Raw genomic sequence first — 6,026 nt, forward strand, 5'->3', positions numbered from 1 at the left:
AGGATTATAGTGGGGATTAAATGAATTAAATGCTAATACACTACTCAGTTATAAATAAGTGACAATGTATAGGCCTCCATCTCTCATTCTTACTTGCAGTTTGAATGCCAACCAAATCTACACTATTTATTCCAAACTTCAGGTAAATACACCATTAATTACTACCCACAATTTAGAAAGCAGTGAAATCAGACAGCCCAGTTTTCACTTTCACATTACAGTTTCTACCTATGTTAACTGGTAGAATGTTTAAAGCAAACATGCTATTTCTTTGGCACTTTTGGCTGAGGTCATGTGGGATCCTGTTCCTTGTTTCCTATTTTTGTGTAAACAAACGGAGACAAAGTGAACAAGAATGAGATAGATTGGCTAGATGCCCTTCAATAGATGAATAAATAAAGAAACTGTGGTATATATACACAATGGACTATTACTCAGCAATGAAAGAGAATAAAATTATGGCATTTGCAGGTAATGGATGAGTTGGAGAACATCATGCTAACTGAAATGAGCCAATCCCAAAAAACCAAAAGCCAAATGTTTTCTAATAAGTGGATGCTAATCCATAATGGAGGGTGGGGCATAGGATGAGTGATGGAATTTTGGATGGGGCAAAGGGGAGGGGGGTGAAGGACAAGGGGGTAGGAAAGATGGTGGAATGAGATGGACATCATTACCCCAGGTACTTGTATGACTGCACAAATGGTGTGACTCTACTTCATGTACAACCAGAGAAGAAAAAAATTCTCCATTTGTGTACAATGAATCGAAGAGCTTTCTATTGTCATGTATAACTGATTAGAATTTTAAAAAAATGAGATGGGTTGGCGTGTATGGAGTTAAAAAGGTGTTCAAGTTTAGAAGCCAGCCTAGAAGAAGACTAAAGACAAAAGGGTGAGAGTAGTCTGAAGATGTGGTAATTGAAAGTGGGAATAGATTGAGATGGAAGCTTCAGCTTCAGCAAATGCACTGATTCAAATGGAAGCAATATGAAAAGGCAATGATAAAGGCAAAGCTGTGATGGAAAATAAAAGCAGCAGGTGGAGAAACTGAAGATGAAACGTAGGAAAGAATGCAGAGTAAATAGAAATTGTTAGGATAATATAGATTATATTCTATGATTGTCAGTGAGGTTGAGCCAAAGTGAAGGGGGTTATGGGGAAGATTTAGATTGCAAGATCTGAATCACAAATTTCAAATATTTGAAGTGACTCCAATATTAATAACTACTGTTGCTTATTATATATCACATGGTTCTTAGAAGAGTTTTGCAAGACCAAACAAGCGTTTGAGTCTGAAAATATATTAGGATCCTTGAAGAATTGACCTGAAGACAGAGCAGAGAGAGTAGGTGGGGTGTGGGCGGATTGTTGCAATTACTGAACTGGAGAACTGCTGAATTTTTTAAAAAAATAATTTTAGAATAGTTTTAAATTTATAAAGTTGAAGAGAATACAGAGTTGGCTGCTGCGTTTTTATGTGGAGAGTGTGGGTGTTGGGAGGGCAATGAGGAAGGATTGTATGCAGTTTCTATTTAACAGAACTTGAACAGGAACTGAAGGTGTGGTAATTGAAAGTGGGAATAGATTGAGATGGAACATCTCATTTCCTATGCCAAGTCCCTTTTGTTCAGAACAAAAGGGACTTGGCATAGGAAATGGGATGTTCAGAGCCTGGCCAGCTCTGCATAACTTGATTGACACAGGGGTGAAGCCCTGTGGCACTACCCTTAGGTGACTGAGTAAAACTCAGATCTCCAGTGGAAGGTATCTCAATTCTACAGTTGAAGGAGACCTCAGAGTTTTTCACCACCAGTAAAACAGAGCAGAAAATTTCTATCCAGGTTCCAGATTTTGACATTATCAAATGCTATGAAACAAACTAATTATTTTCAAAGAAATATATGATAAATTTAATATCATTGGGAACAATAAGATAGCAGAACTTCTAGAAATGAATACAATATTTCATTACAAAATAATGCAGAACACAAGAAATCAATATAGAAATCACACTCTCAGTGTAACCTGAAGTGAGAATTCTTAAACTTCAAGTTGAATAAAATGAGAGAAATCACCAAATCTCAGCATATACTTCCACATGCCACCCCACAACCCCACCACACCGCAAGGGGGGCGAAGGCAGATGGAACAGCCTGCAGGGAAGACAAGATGAATGCCAGCCAAAGTGCATAATGTCCTAACATCTGTCTAAAATCTCTGCCAGACTAAGTCCACCAAGGTCTTAACGGTCTAAAATGTGTGTCTAAACAGGTCAGAGCCCAAAGGACAGGCGAGATTCTTCAAAGTGAGTGTGATTTAAAGGGAATAGGTGTGGTTTAAAGGGGCAATCTTTAGAATACAGCTTCCAGTGAAGGTGATGATAAATGAACAAAGAAAAACACCCTTAGGGATGAAAGAGAGAAACAAAAGAATCCTCCTAATGAAAAAAGAACTACAGAACTAGAGCCCATTCAACCCCTCTCCACCACAAAAACAAACCAACAACCCACCAAAGTACCTGAACTTTGCTCTATGGACAGATCTGTCATGAAAATAACAGATAGAAATATTGATAAGAAACAATTATATGAAGATGATATGATTATGTACATAGAAAACGAAATAATCTACAAATAAACTAGACATAATATGAGAAATTAGTTCTATTTCCAGCTCTAGGAAGACAGGCCTTATCAAGAACAATTAGAAAAGCCAGATTGAAAAACAAAACACTGAAGAAATAGAGAACAACTAAGGTAAGGATGACATAATGAAATCAAGAGCCTAGAGCACAGGAAAGTAAGCAGTGATAGTAAAATGTTTATCTTGAGGCATTTGTTGATTTGTAAGTGCTGGTTGAGAGGTCAAGCAGGAGGCAGAGAACCCAAGGAGTTTTAGGTAGTATCACTGGCTGAAGGAAAATAATAATATCTCAGCACCTATCCCATGTAAGGGGTACTGGTAAGGAGGCTTTCCTTTGGGAAACAAATGGCTACACCCACTCAAAGGGCTAACCCAAAACAGATCAGTTTTAACAAACATGGAATCCCACCTGGCATTAGACTACCTCATGCAGGATTAAGCTGATCTGCCCCTCTTTGAACTGCCTGCAACAAACAGCAGGAAAGAGTCTGGAGGAAGATATCATCCAGAGCCTCAAATTTTATCTATAATATACAGTATCCACTCAAAAGTTAGTCTTATTAAAAACAAGATGAAATGCTGAACGATCAAAGGGGAAAAATAAGAAATAGTTCCATGAGAGGTACAGATTTTTCAGTTATCAAACAGATATTTTAATAATAGTGATGAATAAATTTAAGAAAATAAAAGATGAAAAATGTTAGCAGAGAATTAAAATTTATTAAAAATTTAAAAGGAGAATTTCAGTTCTAGACAAGATGGGATAGAATTATTCCCCCATTCCTCTCATGAAATCCAGCAAAATGTTTATACATTAAGTATATATTCAGAAATGTGGAAAAAAGGCAGACCAGACCAACTAGGAACCTCAGGATCTAAAAAACAAGGTAGAAGTGAGTTCCTGGCTTTTCTCTTTGCGTCATGTATCCTATGATGTGTGCTAGAGAGTCTGGATATCCAAAGATGCTAAAAGGTGCAGACTAGAAAAATCCAAAGGAAAGCTTTTCTCTCCAGGGAAAGACCAAGAAACGAGTAGCCTAGCAAGACAGAATATTGTTAGATGATAATTGTGCTACTCCCTACAAATGCTACAGAACAAACCAAGACCCATTTCAAACCCTGGCCAGCAAAGGATGAGGGGGAGGGGCTAGACAGGCATCCTCACCTTGCAGTAATGAAGTGCCCCCCAACATCCACACATAGTGGTGTCAAAGAAGGCAAAATAGGGGGCTGGGACTTTCACTGCTGCACAGTAATAATGAGGATTCCTGCTGTGATGTCAGTGGGGACCACATGGGAAGCAGTAACAAGGCTCTCTCCATACCTGGGATGTCAATGAAGGCCAAGGGAGCACTTGAACTTCCAGCCCCACCTGGAAGAACCAAAGCAGTTCCCAGCCTCTCCCACTGGCACAGTGTAGGAGGAAATCTGCTAAAATGGAAGATTTAAATAAGATCCAGTCTCATAATACCTAAAACATAGCATATAAAATATAGGATTATATGGGATATAATTAAAAAAAAACTCATGCCAAAAATCCAGAAAATTTCAACTGAGTGAAAAAACACAATCAATCAACAGACCCCAACATCAAGATGATAGATAGGTTGGAGTTATCCGGCACGGATTTTAAAATAGTATAAAAGTACTCTGAAGCACTAGCCAAGCAACCCAGCTACTTTACTTAGGAGACTGAGGCAGGAGGATTGCAAGTTGGAAACCAGACTCAACAACTTAGTGAAATTGTATCTTAAAAAGTAAAAAGGGGGCTGGGGATGTGGCTCAAGCAGTAGGGCGCTCGCCTGGCTTGTGCGGGACGCTGGGTTCGATTCTCAGCACCACATAAAAATAAAATAAAGATGTTGTGAACACCGAAAACTAAAAAATAAATATTAAAAAAATTCTCTTTCTCTCTCTCTTTAAAATAAATAAATAAATAGAAAGGGCTGGGGATGTGGCTCAATGGTAGAGTTCTTGCCACAGTACTGGGGGAGGGGGGAAGCATTTTAGAGAACAATTATAAACAACTTAGGACCAAAAAAAAATTTTTTTTAAGTCTCACTGACAGGCATGGTTGGCACATTTCTAATAATCTCTGCTATTTCAGAGCCTGAAACAGGATGACTGGTCTGAGCAACTTAGGGAGAGCCTGTCTCAAATTTATTTTTTTGTTTTTTTAAAAGGGCTAGGGATGTAGCTCAGTGATAGAACATACCAGGCCCTGGTTTTGATCCCTAGCAACACATACACACACACTTTCACCAAGGAAACAGTCTTGGCAAAGAAATAAAAGATATAATAAGGAACTGAATGGAAATTTAGATCTGAAAAGTATAATTGAAATAAACTAAGCACATGGACTCAGTAGTAGAATGGAAGGGTCAGAGAAAGACATATTTGTCTGTCAGTGACCTAAAGACAGAATAGTAGATAACCTTCCATCTGAACAACAGAAAGATAGATTGAAAAAAAAAATTAGCAGAATCTCAGGGATTTGTGGGACTTTATCAAGAGATGTAGCAGTTGTGTCATCAGAATCTCAGGGAAAAAAGAGGAGAAAAAGCATGGGGCAGAAAATTTTTGAAGAAATAATTTCTGATATTTTCCTAAGTTGGGCAGAAGATTCGAGAACGTGAACAATCCCAAACCGAAAAACTTCAGGAAATCTACACGGAGACATGATACTCAAGTTTTTTAAACTAAAGAAAAAGAACAATCAAGAATGGAGAGACAAAAGATGGCAAAAGCAATTCAAACGATAGCCAATTTCTCATCAGATGTGGTGGCCAGAAAAATAGGCACATTTTTTTTAATTCAAATACTGTGGGAAAAACGGAAAGAAAGAACTTCAGATTTTATATGAAAGAGAAATCAACATTCTCATTTTTAAAAAATGAATAAATTTATACTCACTGACCTTCTCTTTAAAAAAAAAAATTGGCTGAAGGAAGTTCTTGCAACAGAAAGGAAATCTTAGAAGAGAAGGAATCTTAGAAAAGGAAGGAAGGAAGGAAGGAAGGAGGGAGGGAGGGAGGGAGGGAGGGAAGGAGGTGTGAAATGACTACAATATGGGCAAATAGAGTAGTTTTTTTCTTTCGGATTTTGTATGTTTGACAAAAATGACTGACGTGGTTCTCACTGCACAGGTAGAGGAAATATTAAAGACAATTATAAATGAGAGTGACATCACAAGAGGTAAAATGACTACAACTTCACCAGAACTGGTAAAATATCAACTCCAGTGTTCTGTGATAATTTTTGTATTTATAAAGGGTGGGTTTGGACAATGATTTTAACAGATTGAGAAGTCAGAACGAGAGCATATGGAACCAGCACACACTTTCTAGATTTGCTGGCTGCAAAAGGGAAGAAGGCTGGAAC

The sequence above is a fragment of the Ictidomys tridecemlineatus genome, chromosome 3 (assembly GCF_052094955.1).
Source record: "Ictidomys tridecemlineatus isolate mIctTri1 chromosome 3, mIctTri1.hap1, whole genome shotgun sequence".
Lineage (NCBI taxonomy): Eukaryota > Metazoa > Chordata > Mammalia > Rodentia > Sciuridae > Ictidomys > Ictidomys tridecemlineatus.